Source organism: Scardinius erythrophthalmus (assembly GCF_964197995.2).
Source record: "Scardinius erythrophthalmus genome assembly, chromosome: 17".
Classification (NCBI taxonomy): Eukaryota; Metazoa; Chordata; class Actinopteri; order Cypriniformes; family Leuciscidae; genus Scardinius; species Scardinius erythrophthalmus.
The window spans coordinates 8,273,073-8,292,628 of NC_138237.1; positions in this window are offsets into that span (position 1 = coordinate 8,273,073).

Genomic DNA, 19,556 nt, shown 5'->3' on the forward strand with positions numbered 1-19,556 from the left:
AAAATTTGGTCCACAATACAGAAAAAGTTTAGAGGAGTAATCACCTTATCACGTGCAATACCCATTAAAGGTAACCCAGATTTCATTCCTTCTATATGGGATAGTGCCTTTAATAGGTGGGAAGAAAATGGTTTAAAGATAATAAATCAAATTTTTGATGGGGAAACCATAAGATCTTTTTCTCAATTACGTGACAAGTTTATACTGAGATCGAATGATCTCTTTAAATATTTACAATTACGTCATTATATTACAACTCATAAACATTGGGACATAATTAAAAGATCTCCAACAAATGTCGAAAAATATTTTATCAATATTATTGAACACAATCTACCTACTAAAAACCATATAGCACATATCTATGGGAAGTTAATGCAGGATCGATCCGATGACACGTTTCATATCAAAAGGAATTGGGAATTAGAGTTAAATACTGTCATAGAGGATGAGATGTGGACAGATATATGTGCTGGCTGTCATAAGGGTATCAGTAGTCAAATGTGGAAGGAATTTGATTGGAAAATGAAAATGAGATTCTTTAGAGTTCCACTGATGGTTGCCAAATTTGACAGTACTTCGCCTTTATCACAATGCTGGAGAGATTGTGGGATGGTGGGGGACTATGTGCATATATTCTGGGAATGTCCCAAAATACAAGGGTATTGGCAGGGGGTTAAAAGGGAAATCGATAAAGTTTTAGAAAGAGATATTCCAATGCACCCAGAATTTTTTTTTGCTTGAAGGTTTCCCTTCAGATCAGTTCAGTAAATCCCATTTGTTTGTATTGCATATATTGTTAATGTCAGCTAAGAAGATAATCACTGTGAACTGGATGAAGGTGCGTGAACCCACTGTGACAGAATGGACACATAGACTGAAACAGATATACATGTTTGAGAAAATGACAGCAGACTTGCAGTTGAAATCAGAAATTTTTCGACGGAAGTGGGCACTAATTGAAAAATTAGTTTGAAGTAAATATTTTATATATATTAATGTTTGAACTATGCAGACAATGCACTGGTATGTGATGTATTATCTGAAGTGCTGTCAAGGACTTCTGTATTTATTTTAACTTGTTGTTGTTGCTGTTGTTTTTTTTGTTGTTTGTTCTTTATTGGTTATTTTTATGTAAATGAAAAGTTCAATAAAAACACAGTTCAAAAAAAAAAAAAAAAACGTAAAATATCTGATGAATGCATATGTAATAACATGTCACTTGTTGAGCCAAGTAAGCTTATATGTTAAATAAAACACAAAGAAAAGCCACATTTTTTTGACAAGTTTGTATTGACGAACAAAGAAAACAGTTTGCCAGTCAAGTAAAAATGTTTCAGCACCACGGACAGATTCTGCTCATTCAGATGCTCCCAATATAGCCTACTGTAACAGAGCTGATATAGCCTACTGTAACAGAGCTGATATAGCCTACTGTAACAGAGCTGATATAGCCTACTGTAACAGAGCTGATATAGCCTACTGTAACAGAGCTGATTTAGCCTACTGTAACAGAGCTGATATAGCCAACTGTAACAGAGCTGATATAGCCTACTGTAACAGAGCTGATATAGCCTACTGTAACAGAGCTGATATAGCCTACTGTAACAGAGCTGATATAGCCTACTGTAACGGAGCTGCCAACATTGTAAACTCCGAACCCGTGCATGAGATAGTCTATTCAAAGCTACGCAATTTCTTCATACGTTTGCGATATAACGAAATTTTAATTTTAATTTTAATTACAATGGTCATGTTTGTGCTTTCTGATTAGGCCTATTTATTATGTGCAACATTTAATTAATATTCAGAAACGGGTAAAGTTACTTCTACCGTTTGTTTTTCTGATTAACTTTTATTTTATTTTGGCCTGAAAACCAAAATAAAATGGGCCTAGGCTAGGCTACTTGATTATATTATTATTATTATTATTATTATTATTATTATTATTATTATTAAATTGGATGGGCTATCTCTAGCCTGACTACGTCAGACTTCCTACTTCCGCTAATTTCATTTCGCTCCTGTAGTCAGTCTGAGATAGCAGCGTATCTTTCAGTTCGTGAATAGCAGATAGCAGCGTATTTTTCAGTATCTTTTCAGTCCCAGTTTCCCGGGGTAACCGAGTGGCAGAGCGAGTTATGGGTAGATGTGAGCACAGAGTTGTGGGCACATTTACTACACTTAGTACTCGAGCGGTGTGTGACCGCTTTATGAGAGAGCGCTCTGAACGCGTTACCATGGGGACCGTGTTTGTGTGAAGCAGTGAGCACGTGGGAGTGGGCACATTTTCTTATTTTCTCTTATTTGGGCCGCCGTAAAAACGGCGTTTGTGTGCAGGTGCAAGCTGCTCCAGTAGCCTGTACTGAGGGGACTGACAGAGCTGGGCGTTTCGATGGCGGTCCGGCCGCAGCGGGACTCAGCCATCTTTTCCTCCCTGCGGGTGCTAGGAGGACTTCGCGGGCTCAGACTTCAGCGTTATCTTGGGGCGCGGACCCCGGGGGGGCGGCGGTCTGTGACGGCTGGTCGAGCGCGACCTAGGGTGGCCGCCCTGGCGTCGCTGCGAAGCAGTTGGTGGTCGAGACGAGCGCTGTGTGGAGCTGCGCGCAGGAGGTTGAGAGCGGCCTGCGGCTGGGCTCGAGCGGCGGGGCAGGAAGAGATTCATAGCCTGCGACGCCTTCTGTACTTCAGAGAAGCGGTCCACAATCCCGCTGACCGCAGGGCCTAAGAGGCCAGTGGGCGAGAGCGGGGCGTTGAGGAAAACAGCGCGTTCTAACTCACTCATATCCGCCAGCGTCAACCATAAGTGTCTGTCGATGACGGTGAGCGCGGCCATAGATCTGCCGATGGCTTGTGCAGCGGTCTTGGTAGCACGGAGCGAAAGGTCCGTTGCGCTGCGCAGATCTGTTAAGGCTGTGTGATCCGAGCCCTTCTCGTCCAATTCGCGGAGGAGGTCGGCTTGCAGTTTCTGAAGAACAGCCATCGAGTGCAGGGCGGAAGCAGCTTGGGCGGAAGCAGCTTGGCCGGAGGCGGCGAATGCGCGGCCGGCGAGAGCTGATGTGGTCCTGCAGGCTTTGGACGGCAGGGCAGACTTTGAGCGCCATCTAGCAGACGGCGGGCAAAGGTGCGTTGCCACCGCTTCCTCAACGGAAGGGATGCCGGTATAGCCTTTCTCGGCGGCCCCGTCCACCTGGGAGAGAGCCGAGGAGACAGACGAGCGGAGTCTAGCGGAGAAGGGCGCGCTCCACGACTTCGATAGCTCCGCGTGGAGCTCAGGCAGGAAGGGTGCTGACCTAGAGGCTGGCGCTTGGCGGCGGCTAGGCAGAAAACACCCGTCGAGTCGGTTCGGCGCGGGCTCCTTGGGTGGGGACCAGTCTAATCCCAGTCGGTCGACCGCTTTGGTGAGGAGGCGGATAAGCTCCACGTCGACACTGGAGCGGGACCTGCCAGACTCAGGAGTCGAGGAGGCGGAGCGGTGAGAGCCCGACCACTCCTCGCTGTCTGAAGCAAGCAGAGAGCAGCTGTCAGCGGCGTCATCTGCTTCATCCCCTGAGGCGACGGCAGTGCGGGCAGTGGCCGGCCGCTGCGCGTCGGTGAAGGGCGGGGGAGAAGGAGAGAGCGAGGCTTGCGGGAGGGGCTCCGGCGAGCGCTCAGCTATAACCACCGGCTCGGGAGGCCTTTGAGAGCGGCGTTTCTTCTTTCGCGGCCCTGAAGAGGCAGCCGGGGAAGGTGGAGGATCATCAAACATGGCGAGTCGAGCCCGCAGGGTCGACATCGGCAAGTCCTCACACTGTTCGCAGCCGCCCGTGGAGAGGCTGCGTGGTCGAAGCCCAGGCAGAGAGCGCAAACCACGTGGCGGTCTCCGTCGCTGAGCGAGGCTCTGCACGAGCCACAGGATGAGCGAGGCATTTGCAACAACGCCTCGCGCTCTTTTAGATGCAGAGTGTGTCGCGGGGCGAACACACAAACACATACAACACAGAGCGGTAAAAGGATATATTCGAAGCGAAGCAGGCAGGGAAGGCTGAAGGCGGCGAAGGCGCCGGCGTCCTCAGGCTGAGATCCTCGGCGTGCTGGTCGCTTGTTTCGACGGCGGCTTCCTCAGAGAGCAGCGATGCGAAGAGCTTCGCTGAAAAGACAGAAATCAGAGAAGCAGCCTCCGAGCCCTGTTTATATACGCTAAGCCACACCCCTTTTCGCGGGCTGTGACGCATTAAGCGCGCCAAGCGCGCTCATTGGTCGTGACGTCACGCCAAGGGCTCAGCGGTAGGCTGCTGCAGTTGCCGCAGGGCAGCCAATGGGCACGCTAGTAAGCTTGCCCTAGGTCTGCAGGCTGCCGCACTGCGTTGACAAGATTATAAAAATTAAGGATAATTTTTGGCTTCAGTATCTCGAGAAAGAAAGGCTTTCCCGTAGCGTAGCAACTACGCAATACTCGTTCCCTCTTCTAGAGAGAACAGAGGTTACGTGAGTAACCGAAACGTTTTCCACCGGCCTGAAAACAGCCGGGCCAATCAACGAACAGAGGGCGGGCTGAGAGCCGTGACGTAGACGTTGATTGTACCGTGGTGGATGCGTACTTGCGTAGATTTACTTCACATAATCTGCAAAAGTAGTTCACAGCCATGTTCACTCCGGTATTTCGCTCGATGGTTTAGTTTTTGCATCATACATGTGTTTACAGTGGAAGTTAGATGCGGCTGAGCATGCGCATAACACACGCCATAACCAAACGTTATGTGATTGGCTTACGGGTAACCAATGATTTTAAACTTCAGACAAGCGCCCCCGCGCGAGAGAGAAAACACTTCTCTATTATGCTATTCCAGACTCTCTCTACGAAGCAACGTGAAGTAGCAGAGTCTGGTATTACCAGGCTAGGCTATCTCTGCTATTCTGAATTAACAGGATAGTTCATTTTTTTTCTTCTGCAGAACAAACTGTATAAAAATGAATAGCATACGAATAATAATAATAATAATAATAATAAATCATATAAAGATCAAGAAATCCAGAAAAAATGGCAGTAGGTGTTCAGCGAAAAAATCGGCAGCTGGCAGCAGGAAGTAGCTGCCGTTGACACCCGGAAGCCCTGCCATATTAGGATGGACCTGCCATTTCGTGGCAGCCAATCAGTATCGTCCAAAGTAGTAGCAACCAATCACATGTAACTGGAAGTCAAGTGACAGCGGCCAATGGTCAATGGTGGCGCCGGCGATAACCATAAAACATGGTAAATCATGTTAAACCATACTAGAACATTTTAAAACTTTTTAAAACTTTCTGGCTATAGGCTTTTCCAAGCCAACTTAAAGTTTGTCTACGAACTTTACCATCTAGTTCAGGATTGTGGTCTATCATTCTGATTTCAGAACAACAAATACAAAGCCTCTTTCAACAGTTACAGCTGCTTCATTAAACAAAGACAAGAATGTATTAAACTAGTACTACAAATGTAAAACTGAACTTAAATGATAGCAAAATATGATTTTAAATAAAGGTAATCGATGAGACAAAGTTCTTCTTTATATACAATTACAAAAACAAACAAAAAAACAACTCTAACAAATTATTTAGCCTTTGTTGCTTCAAAGAAAAATAATGCCTTTTTGAATTCACCTTATAGGACTACAATAAAACGAGGTTGATCATTGATGGCGAATTAAAGCGCTCTGTGTCTGCTGCTCACTCGCATTCGTTTCTAGCTGGCATGAACGCGTTTCGTCAACAGTTCATGTTTAGATAAGGCCAGATTGTTGACAATCATACACACACTGCTCAAACATTCTAAAACTACAAAATCAGTTGAAACAACTGGACAAATGAAAAACCTTTAAATACATTAGCTACAATATTTATAATTTAATTAAGATAGGGCCTATTTGGACAGAGATTTATCCTGAAAGGAACTTTGGCTGTTCTCATTATTTAAGTTTAATAAATGGGTATATTTAATAAATATACAATATGATTACAGCAGTACTACGGTGAGGCATAGCTGCTGCCACATACATATTATTGTTTCCCCTCAATTATGTTGTAGCCTAATAACGAGATCTTATGTCGTTTTAACGTCATCTTTTCTCGTAATAACGTGATCTTATGTCGTTAAAACGACATATTTTTCTCGTAATAACGAGATGTCACGACATCTTTTTTTTGCCTTTATAATCCACATAAAATTGACAGCCTATCCTTTTTCACACTTCTACGTTCAAAAAGCTTATGCAAATAGTAACAGCCCCCAATCAGGCAAAATGAATCAATGAGGCCCTTTTTAAAAATATATTTTATACAGGCCTATAAGTTTTTTTTATATAATATATTAATTATATATAGCCAAAGATTTATTTTTGTTAATAGGCTATATCTTCATTACCTAGAGATAATTAAACAAAAAGTAGTCAAAACACATCTAACAGAACATAGCCTAAGTTGTTTATTTTTTACAACATTGTGTTCTTATTTTGTTTAATTAACGAAATGTCAATCTTCATCTTTATAACAGAAGATACAATACAAAAATCTTCAAGATACAGCCATATACAATCTTCATATGTATAACGGACCTTATAAACAGTCCTTTGTGTGGTGGAATAAGCAATGCTATATAGAAATGTTACCGGTATAATTTAAACTTTATTTTATTATTTTATTTGTTCATGAACTAATTATGCTAACTCAACTAATTTAATGTAAAGAGCTGGATAAAATTACTAATTAAATAATGTCAAATATTAAATGTAGGCTATTGATTAGAGTTGCCATAGACTAAAGGATTTTTCTAGACTAGTAGTAATTTATTTAAGCAATTAGGACTAATCGCACGTTTATATTCAATCCTGGGTGTATATGGCTATTCCGCGCTCAAGCGCAAAACTTGCCGCAAAGCACCGGCAAAAGTAGGCTAATGAATGCGCCTTTCATACGGACAGGATCACATAATCAGATGGTAGCCTACCGTATTTGCTTTCGATTGGATTTTTTTTTCGTTGGTGGACATTTTTATTTTATTTATAAACTTTATATAGATAGTGATATTTCTCATGTCTGTGAGGCTAACTGTTTTCGGTTCATTTTTTAGATGCGCTCCAATTCACAGAGATCATGAAAGCGCGTTCGTTTTCTTTTATTTTACAAAAGCACAACGTTTTCTTGTTGTTGAGAGTTTACACAAATAAAGTTGCGACTGATGTATTATTCTTTTCTGTATGACCAGAAATGGAGTATTTAAGTTGTTTCCACTGTTGATAGGAAAATGCGAGTGATGGCACCGGCGCGTCCATGTGTGCCATGCAGTGCGCGCTCCACACTCCGCACAAACACTCGGATATGCGCTTAATAATAGCGAACATTTATCCAGGTTAACGTTAGAGCGAGCGGCCATGCCAGACTGATAAGTCCTTCATGTTTAACAAATCAAATTCTGTTGCATTTTATTGCGCCAGTTTGAAAAGGGCGGCTGAAACACTCTACAGATAAACGCCCAATGCTGTTTTTTTTTCTTTAAACAAATTCGTTTAGTCTTTAAAATAAATATTGTTTGTGGGCTAATTAATGCCACAATAATTTGTTTATTTTATTGGCTACTTTTATTTTTCATTTTTGTTTTGCATTGAATACCATTTAAAGGATTTGCTGTGCACCGCAATGCCATCCTCCCATAGAAAGAAACGTTAAGAGCCACCTTTATTTTCTTTATAATTATGGGTTTCTATCGGAAAACGCTTAACGTATAATTAAATGCATTGCGTTCATATTCTGGGCTCATCTGCTTTTCTGTAGGATATGGTTTATTAATAAAGTGTGTGCAGCATTTGATCTTTATCACTGAAGTAGCCTATTAAGCCACATTAAGCTTTTTCTTTATGCTTAGCCTAATATGCAATTAAACCTATTTTTTACAGTCTGAATTAAACACAATGTTCGCATTCTGGGCTCATCTGCTATTAATAAGGTGTGTACAGAATTTGATCTTTTAACATGAATGTCCGTTGGGGGCTGCTATTTCTTCAGCTTTTTGAACGTATGATAAAGACATGATTGGCTATCAATTTTATGTGGATAAAGGCATATTTTGTACATGACTACAAAATGTGTCGTTTTAATGAAATAAGATCTCGTTATTACGAGAAAAATATGTCGTCAAAACGACATAAGATCTCGTTATTACGACATAATTGAGTGGAAAAAAATATATGTAGCCTATGTGGCAGCAATGCGTCACCGTAGTTTTTCATAAACTTCGATTTAAGAATAAAGAATTTTCCAAGCAAAATGATTAAGTCGACTATATATTGTACAGAGAAATTTGAGTCAGAAAAGTAAAAGAAGATATCAAAATTAGATAAATGTAGGCTATGTTTGAGCCAAGTTGTTGAAACATTGTTGTTGCCATTAATGATTAATGAGGCTAGGAGCAGGCTTCACTCAATTTTTGATAATACACTTTTTAGAGTGCTGGCCTAAAAATATAATAGCCTACATAAGAATAGGACAGAGGCCGCACTATGCATAGACGTTTTTTATTCGTTGCACAAACGCGTTTCGGCGTGTGCCTTCTTCACTGAAACGCGTTTGTGCAACGAATAAAAAACGTCTATGCATAGTGCGGCCTCTGTCCTATTCTTATGTTGCCATTAATGAAACATTGTAGGTCATTCCACAGAGAAGAGCTATGTGAGCAATTATAGAATAAATGGTCTAACGTTTCCGTTTCCATAAAGCAAAAGCTGCATTTTTCGTCTACGGTAGGCTATAAATTTAGAGATAATCTTGTTACAGGGGTAATAAATTATATTTCTTTTAATTTGTTTGTAATTAAAAATGTATGTGGGTTACTCCATGCTCCATTCCAATTAATATTTTCATACAAGGGGGACCATTTGTATCTGGAGGCAGGGATAGATTTTGCAAATAAAAGATTTTTATTACTTTGTTGTTAACTTTTCTGTCTAAGATAGACCATTTATTGAAACACTGCTGTAGAAAGACCAACAAGTTAGAGCCTGTTTATGGAAAATTCGCTTCTTTTTTTATTAAATCCAAGCAATTGGGTGATGACAAATTTAAAATTAAGAGGCTTTAATATTAAACAAAAATTCACTTTAAAGAAAAGCTTACAAAACAAAACAAAAATCATGTCTCCCGACCGCCTATTGCAAATCCAGTCTTACTCATGCTATTCACTTTTCGTTATCAACATCGGAAAAATAACATTAGATTGGGACAACGTGTGTATCAGGCGTCTTATTAGGCGACGTACTGAGGGACGACGTGTGTATCAGGCGTCTTATTAGGCGACGTACTGAGGGACGACGTGTGTATCAGGCGTCTTATTAGGCGACGTACTGAGGGACGACGTGTGTATTAGGCGTCTTATTAGGCGACGTACTGAGGGACGACGTGTGTATCAGGCGTCTTATTAGGCGACGTGCCTGGTTCAGACGTTATGATTTTTTATACATTTCTCACGTACGCCGTCGCCACGTCGCCGTAAGGTATACGTTACAACTGTGACGCCGCCGTGACGTCGCCGCCGGTCTGTCGTCTGACGTCTCTATCAATCCCATTCAAAAATAGACACGGACTGACGGCGACGGAAGGGTAGACTGCTCCTTCGCCTTCTTCAGGGTAGACTTAGAAAAGTCATTATCCGCTCGCCATATAATTAGCTCATGAGAAACGCGATAGCTGCTGATAATACTGAAGGAGCTTTATAACACCACAGACTGGTTTTCGCCTCAAGAAGGGTACAGAAAATGTTATGTGGAGGGAAGGGGAATGTTGTTCATAGCGCTGTCGTTGAAACTGTTGTTGTTGTTGGAAAGAGAATTAACTCTGTGTAGTGACTTTTATAAATACTCTGTTATTTATTTTCCTCTCACCTTACCCGCCGGGTTTGTTTTCTTTTGTAAGGTTTTCTGTAAACAGTTTTCTTGTAACACTCAACGTGGCTGAGTGTTTCGCTCGTTATTATAATTATTGTAAATGTCACTGCACTTCAGCACGGAAGCCGTAGGGGTTGGGGTGCCATTTTTTCTTTGTTGTGAACATTACGTTTTCTCTTGTTTTTGGCTAGTAAGGGAGTCAGTTTAGTATCTGTATTTTGTTTAAATATTTTCTTTGATAGAATAATTAGTTTTCTCTGAAAAAAAAAGGTAGACTCAATTTTGTTTGTTATTTTGGCTTTGACCCAACCCTGAAGTTAATTTGCTTCTTGTTGATGTCTTGCGCTGACCGTATTTATTTGAACAACTTGTTTCAAAATAAAAAAAAAAGAAATAAACAAGAAGTCAGGTGTAACAAAGTTATTTATGATATTCCCCTGGACCCTAGACCTGGGACGTAACACATATAGGCCTACTATTCACCAGGTGAAAGATCATGTATTCTTCAAGTTATGATCCTAATCTAAAACATAAATAAATTAACGGTTTGTGGTTAAAAGTTGATGCAAAAAATGAAAATCTGTTCATAAGGAAATTCTAGCAAGCTTTTTTTTATGTAAATTGTCTATATATATATATATATATATATATATATATATATATATATATATATACACAGGTGAAACTCGAAAAATTTGAATATCGTGCAAAAGTTCATTTCAGTAATTCAACTTAAAAGGTGAAACTAATATATTATATAGACTCATTTAATGCAAAGTGAGATATTTCAAGCCTTTATTTGTTATAATTTTGATGATTATAAGAAAGAACCCGGCCCCCACCCAAATAAAAAACAAAAACAAAACAAAAACTGCAAACTGTTTCCAACCATCCACTTTATTTTTTGCACTCACACGCCCCCTGGGAACAGAGAAGTAAACTACAACTTCCACAGCAAATTTACCTCATGAAAGAAAACTAAATATAACTGAAGTTAAAGGTGCACCATGTAATATTTTCCACTGTAAAAATGTTTAGCATATAAATACATGAACAATACCTAACAAACATAAGAAATCTGTTTTATTTGGCTAATACCTGGTTTTAGTAGCTCGTGCTATCCACTGATATATTAGTCATCAGCCCGTTCCTGAAACACCAAAATGGAACATAACATTACGCTTAAAAAAAACAGTAAACAAAAACACAAAAGCAGTTACTATAGTGAACCGATAGGCTATCGAATAGACCAAAACAACAATAATAATAATAATAGGCAAATAATAATAAATTGACCATACTGAAAGCCATTCAATTCAACATTTCTGCTGCTGATAAATGAATGTTATATGGGAACATTAGTTCAATCTACTTGCAACTTCCTTTTTCTTTTTGAAACTGGAAAATGTTTCAAACTCCTTTAAATAAAGTTTAAAATTGCATTTAGCATCATTTATCAGCAGGTGGCAGCAGAAGATCTTGTGTGGGCCCAGACCTAGTTTTGCATTTGCTTACATCAAACACGAAGGCTACTGGAGACTACAGCTCAATGCAAAATTATTTTGCCGTTTGATTGTGTTGTATTAATATGTTGATGTTGTATTAATAATCTATTGGCTGCATTTGTATGTTAAAAAAGAATGTTATTATTGCTTGTAAAAACTTCAAACTCACCTGTACCAGACAGAATAATGAGAGGGTTTATCATTAAAAGGTAAACTGCAAAAATCTGAACAACTGAAGAAAACGTGATTCAGTTCATCATTGCCAGAGCTTATTGTGATCATTATTTGTTTTGAATGTCAGTCATAGCATTTTGGAATGATAGGATATGTTAGTAAATAATGACAGAATGTTCATTTTTGGGTCAACTGTTCCTTGAAGTAAATACACGGATGTTTTACATTTTAGGACTATTTTTTTTTACAGTTTTTGCCCGTTGCTTGAACACTATAGACCCATGCTTAGACTAAAGTAACACAACTTGAAGCTTTTGTTACCATACCTCAAACACATGTACCCATACCTTAAACAAAAGCGCTGCTTTGCACTCTAGTTGCAATTCTGCAACACACTTACTCCTTTATGCAACACACTTGGTCCTGCATACTACACTCTATTTCATACATAAGACACTTCGTTCAAAAATGAAATCTCAGGGTGCCATTTGGAAAACACATGTATCCAAAATACAAAACACATCGGGTAATTGCAACCACTCAAATACACACATGAAGACACTTACTTGCAAAACTGAACACCAATCAGCCAGCTACAAAAAGCCCTCAGTTTAGCCATTTCAAGAACTTTGCAAGCATGGATGGAGGGAGAGCAAGAGGAAGAGGAAGATGTGGAGGATGAGGAGGACGAGGATGATGAGGAGGATGAGAAGGACGAGGAGGATGAGGAGGATGAGGAGGACGTGGAGGACGAAGAGGACAAGGTCAAGGTCAAAGAGGCCATGCACCCACCCCTATTTCTGATGATATAAGAGCAACTTTGGTGGACCATGTCATCAACCATGGCCTGACTATGAGGGAAGCTGGGCAGAGAGTCCACCCACATCTAAGCCGCTTCACAGTGGCATCTGTAAGAACATTCTGACTAGAAAACAGGTATGTCTTCACCTCTCTACCATCTACTCTACTCAGATGGTATTTACAGCACTGTACTACAGTATATCACATTACCACATCATGTAAAACAACAGGGTATTGCAGGGTGCTAATGCTCCTTTTGCAGCCAAAGTGGTAGTTTTTGTGAAACATACCATGATTACTTATATTGAGATGTTTCAGTACAGTGGATGATACAGTATACAGTAAAGTACTGTAAGAAAAAGAAACAAACCGAGGACAATTTGTGGTTGTATTTCTCTAGAATGACTAAAAGACCTTCTGGGGGAGGACGCCAACGCCTGTTCACACAACAGCAGGAACTTGCCGTTGTGGACCTAGTGAGGGCAGACAATGCCATCCGTCTCCACCAGCTACTACAGAAAATACTTGCAGACAGGCAAGTGTTCAACAACATAAACCATGTGAGCATCACCACCATCAGACGCATCTTGGGAAAACACAACATCACCATGAAGCAGCTCTACAGGTTCCCATTTGAGAGGAACCATGTCAGGGTCAAAGGACTTCGAGCTGAATATGTACGGGTAAGTGTAACTGTCCTTTACATTTACAATACAGTATTGGTGAAATCCAGTAGCAGCTGAATATGTACCATATCAGTACCACATGGATCCATTCGGAGAACTACACGGGTACCTGTGTGATGGGGTGAGGGTTCTGTATGTGTAGCACTGTAGTACAGTAATATGGTTTTTTTTTTTTTGTTACAGAGAATCTTGGCCATGGATGGAGCTGCACAGCCTCATGAATTCATTTTCATTGATGAAGCTGAATTCGACCTGAGCAAAACAAGACGAAGGGGTCGTAATGTAATTGGCCAAAGGGCAATTGTGGACAATTTTTTTTTTTTTTGCACAATTTTGGGTTGTTTGAAAATGTGCCTCCTGAAAATATGCCTTCTGAATAAACAGTGAAAATCAAAGACTGCAGTGTTTTATATAAAGTAGACTAGTGTGTTCCCCCTGCTCTGAAAGTGTATGCATATGATGCAAGTATGTGTCATTTTGTCATCAGAGTTACATTTTGACAAATGAATGTTAGGTTTTGATAGTAGAGTTTCAATTTGACACATGATGTGAATGGTATATTTCCCAGTGTTGTGTCATGTTTACTTGTGTGAAGAGTTTTGGCACAATGAGCGAAGTTTTGCAAAATGTATTCAAGCAACGGGCAAAAACTGTATTATTTTATGTTATTTGTTGTTTATTTGAATAGGGACAGATACAAAAAAACATAGATTATTACATAAAGAACAATCCGATGCCTGTATCACAGTGTTTAAACACATTCACTCGAACTCACACAGATGCACACCTCACATACACACAGCTATACATCTCATATGGCATGATCACACTGCTGCTGCTGTATGAACCAGGCTTTTGTTAGTTTTTTAAAGGTGGACAGTTTAGTTAAAGTCTTTAAATTTGTAGGAAGCCAGTTCCACAAATTGGCTCCTTTCACAGAAAAAACATTTTGGGCAAAAGATGTTTTACAAAATGGAACTTTAGAGTCTCCACATGTAGCAGCTCTTGTTGATCTGGAGGGTTCCAGCCTGTTCACATATTTACAAAGATGCTCAGGTGCAAGTCCAGTCAAACATTTAAAAAACAAGATCTAAGATTGTGTCTGTGTCTAAGATTAACAAAATTAACAAAGATTAAGATTGTATGTTTACTTAAAATGTAACAGTGATGGAATCAAATGGGCTTTTTATCTAAAATTTTTAGGGCATGGTTGTAAAGCCTCTCAATAGGCTTTAGGGTAGTTTGGCTAGTCTGGGGCCAAACAGTGGTGCAGTACGACAGGTGGGACAGGATCATAGTGTTCAGAAAGACATGAGCACAATCAAATGTTAGACCGCTCCTGATCATTCTGAAACAGTTCATACTGGCCTTCATTTTTCTTGAGATGTTTTTAATATGACTTTTAAAATTTAGCTGAGAATCTAAAATCACTCCTAAATATTTTTCTTGTTCTAGTGAGTTCACTATGATGAGTTCACCATTCATTTTAATGTTAAGGTCATTTATTATCCGCGTTCTTGTAATAGAAAAACACATAGATTTAGTTTTCCTCAGATTAAGTGTTAAACATGATTTGTTTAGCCAATTAAACTCTTTCTCAAGACTTTTGGTCAGTGTACTGCCGATAACAACAGGGCTTTTGCCGGACACATAAACCACAGTGTCATCAGCATACAACTTCAGGACACACTTCAGGCAGCTCGTTCACATACAGGCTGAAGAGAACAGGCCTCAGAATGGTTCCCTGAGGGATTCCGGTCTTAATTTTACATGGGGCAGATTTTACATGATCAATAACTACACATTGTTCTCGGCCCTGTAAGTATGACTCGAACCATGATAATGCCTGGTGTGACGTATTATAAGATGACAGTTTTGAGATAAGACGGCTATGGTTTACTGTATCAAATGCCCTCTTTAAGTCCAGGAATACTGCACTTACGATGTTTCCTTTATCAAGCGGCTGACAATATTTTCCAATAATGCGCATATGGCTGATTCAGTGGAATGGTTCTGTCTGAAACCATACTGTTGAACTGATGTGTTTCTAAACATTGAGTTGGCTGTTCTGAAACAATTTTTTCTAGTATTTTTGACATTACCGGAACTAGACTTATTGGTCGATAGTTACTAACGTCTGTGGCATTCCCGGACTTAAAGATGTGTTTAACCAGTGCCTTTTTCCAAGCATCTGGAAATAATCCAGTTTTAATAGAGACATTTATAATGTGGGTCAAAGGCTGAATGATAATTTGAGCATATTGTCTATGTTGTAGTTGTCTTTGGATAAATTGGTATTCAGGTCTGAAATAGCTTTCAATACCAATGCCTGATCCACTTCTCTAATTTTAAAGGAATTCTCATTTGCTGATGACAGTGTTTAAGTTGCTATTATTGGGCTCGCCATCTAAAAAATTAGAAGCGAGATCTTGTACAGATTTAATAAAAAAATTATTAAAAGCATTATCAGCTTGGACAGGGTCTGATTTGTTTTTTCCTTCACATTTTAGTTCATATGATTTATTTGTATTTGCATTAGGTTTAATTAGACTGTTTATTTGTTTCCACATTGCTTTGCAATTTCCTTTAGCTTCAGTTCGAATTTTCATATTATAGTTTGCTTTTAAGTTGCGCAATTCTTTTACTACTTGATTTCGTAAACCTTTAAATAACATCAGATCTGTGTCATATCTGGTTTTAAGATAGTTTTTAGAGCAAAATCTCTCTTTTTTTTTATTAATTGTCATACTGCATCACCTACCCATGGAAGCTGTACTTTTCTTTGTGGCTTTTTACATTGTTTTAAGAACTTATTTAAAATGTTACTCATTGTAGAAGTAAATATATCACAACACTTGTTCACTTGACTGTTGTGAGACTTGATCCCAATTAGTGTTTGCTAACTCATTCTCAAATTTAATAAGATCCTTGCGGGGAATTATTAACTTGGTTGCCTTTCGTTCATATTTATATTCATTTGGACGTTTTTTTGAGAGTTTTCTGGAAATTAATATCATGATATGATCTGATAAGCCACACACCAGATTGTATGTTTTTAAGTCTCTTTCAATCTTATTTGAGAAAGCTAAATCTATTGCTGTCTGTGATGTTTTTGTCAAGCGAGTGGGTCCATTTACAGATTGATGAAAGTCATATTTTGATGTTAGTTCTTTGAGTTGTTTCCTACTGGATTTATTTAACCAATTAACATTAGTATCTCCATAAATAAGCACCTCACTGTTCAGTTTAAAAGATTTGAGAATTCTTTCCAAATTTTGATAAAAAGGTTTGTAGGCAACTAGATGGTGGATTAATACACCACAATGATGTTAAACATCATGCGTGATGTAAACCAGAACTTCTCATCCTCTACCAGTAACCCTGTCCTTTCTATAGCACTTATATCCAGGCACATCTATCATTGAGGTGGGGATTTTATCAAGCATCCATGTTTCACCTATACACAAATAATCAAGATTGGATCCAATTAGAAAAATTCTAATTTCATCACATTTTGGATACAGGCTTCTAATATTTAAATGCCCTCCCAAAATACCCTTAGGCTTTACTGTAAGATCCCAGATTATTTTCGCATGATTTACTGTCTGGTCTGGAAAAATAAATATTGTCTCTGCTTTATTGCTTGTGACTGCAAAGTTTTTATATTGTCAACAGTGTCCCTGTTTGTTCACTTATACTTGACTTGAGTTGTATTGGCTTTACTCTTAGTATAGACTTAAACTCTTAGTCTTACGGTTAAGAGCGCCTCTGGATCCTTGCACACTACATAGAAGGATCTAGATGCATTACTAGATAGACCGCACTGCTATTCTAATAATATAATATGTAATTTAAATATTTGCTTGAAATTAAAAAAACGAAATTAGAAAAATGCAAAATTTAAAGCATTTTCACTAGTGGCCTCAGACTTATGGACCTCACTGTATAAATACCAGATCAGATCATAAGCCAATCAGGACACGGTGCGTTTACACCTGTCCACATCAAGTGGCTTCTGTATCTGGATAACAGATCGGATCTCGCATTCCTGCGAGAAAAAAAAGAAAAGAGAAAAAAAGGATGGCTCCAGTGCAGAGTCGACCTGAAGTGCTAGGTTTTAAAAAAAAAAAAACAGTTTTCAGTTGCGGTACATTTTACAAATCTCGCAAATTGAGGAGGATGAAGAGGCTGCAAGTAGGCTACTAATAATGTGAATATATGCCATGGAAACGGTACAGAGAAACGTGTGGGAAAAATGCGCGTTCTTTACAGAAAATGAATTGTTCTGCAACTTTCGGGTGTGAACTGCGAAGGCAACCATTTCAGTATATTTGCGATGTAGCCAACATGTACATCGTACTCAACTGTATCACAAAACCACACAGCTCTCAGTTCCGGAGAGAGGAGGGGGAATAATGACAGTGGGCGGGGTTTGTGTGACGTCCACCTGTGAATGCAATGCAGACACGATGGCTGGATTGCGTTTACATTACACTGAGATCCAATGTTTTTAATCCCAACAGGAGTGGCAAATTTCGACTCCCTGACAAATTATTAGCCCCCTCGTTGAAGCCGCTATCTGATTGCCTAATCCTAACCCCACCCCAAATCCTAAATTTAGTACCGTAAATAATCCGTAAACCTAGTGATAATCTGGCGAGGTTCAGAATTCAGCACAACACCTGGACGTGATTTTCTCAGCTTTTTGTTAATAATGTAGCTTTTTTTTATGAGATATACCCACAGTGTTGATGAAAGATAGCATTCAGCTAATAAAATGTATTGTTGTTGTTTAAAAGCAGAGGCTCTTCTTTATTTTGATACTGTTTGTTCAGATATTGATACAACAAAACATTCTGTGGGCCATGAAAGTATTGTGAAAATAATCAAACATGCTACCGTTGAGATTGTCATCAGCCGCACCTGGGGCCGGATTCACAATACATTCTTAAGAATAAAATTCCTCTTAACTTTCTTCTTCTAAAATTTCCCTCTCATTTTCTACCTGAAGAACAAGGATATGAATATTTTACATTTTCAAACTTCTTCCTTATTAAGAAGATTTTCATGAATCCAGCCCCAGGCTGTTCTTTTGGGTTGGTCTACAAGAATGTCTCTTTACTCAACATTCAATGCTTCTAAAATCAAGATGTTGTTCTAAGGTTGTGTTCACACTTGTAGTTCGGTTCTCTTGGTTCAGACCAAAAAAAGAAAATTATACATTAGTCCTGGTTCACTTTTAACACTGAACCTAGATACAAAACAAAAAGCAAGAAAAGGCTTTTCTGACATATTTTGTGACAGAACTTGTAGAACATCCAAACCAATGCTGTGCGCTGGGCTAAATGCTCTCGCTATGTATTTTTGAACATCTTCACTTATAAGATTGATAACGTCAGGGAGAAAATTATAACTATGCAACCGTCTACTACAGTATCAGGCAGTGCATTGTAGTCTCCCTGAGGAAAAATTTGATTCATTCATTGCTATAGAAGAGGAAGAACTCGCTAAACTCATTAAATCATCTAAATCGACAACATGTATGTTAGACCCTATACCGACTAAGCTACTGAAAGAGATGCTTCCAGAGGTCATAGATCCTCTTCTCAATATCATTAATTCATCTTTGTCTCTAGGATACGTACCAAAAACTTTTAAGCTGGCTATGATTAAACCGCTTGTTAAAAAACCGCAACTTGATCATACAGAATTAGTCAATTACAGGCCGATCTCGAACCTTTTCTGTCAAAGATAATAGAAAAGGCTGTATCCTCACAACTATGTTATTTTTTAGAAAGAAATGATGTGAGGATTTTCAGGCCGGATTTAGACCGTACCATACTGAGACTGCTCTCATTAGAGTTACAAATGATTTGCTCTTATCATCCGATCGTGGTTGTATCTCGCTATTAGTGTTACTTCTGAAAAAGCAGAGATTCTAATTATTGGCCAAAAAACTTCCTCACGTAATAACCTAGAATACTGTCTAACACTTTATGGTTGCTCTGTCAAGTCTTCGTCGTCGGTTAGGAACCTGGGTGTGCTCTTTGATAACTATCTTTCGTTTGAAAGTCACTTGTCTAGTATCTGTAAAACCGCATTTTTCCATCTTAAAAATATATCTAAATGACTTCATATGCTCTTTTTGACAAATGCGGAACAATTAGTCCATGCGTTCATGACATCAAGGCTAGATTATTGTAATGTTATTATGGGTGGTTGTCCTGCACGCTTAATAAACAAATTAAAGCTGGTCCAAAACGCAGCAGCTCGAGTTCTTACTAGAACCAGGAAGTATGGCCATATTAGCCCAGTTCTGTCAACACTGCATTGGCTCCCTATTACAGTTTTTTTCAGTCGCTAACAAGCGTTTGACCAATCAGTTGTCACATTTTCAAAACTCTAAACACAATTAGCACAGCATCGGTCTTTTGTGGCCATACCATTCACACATTTCTTGTCTTTTCACATAATATGCAGTCAGTGAACACATTTCCACA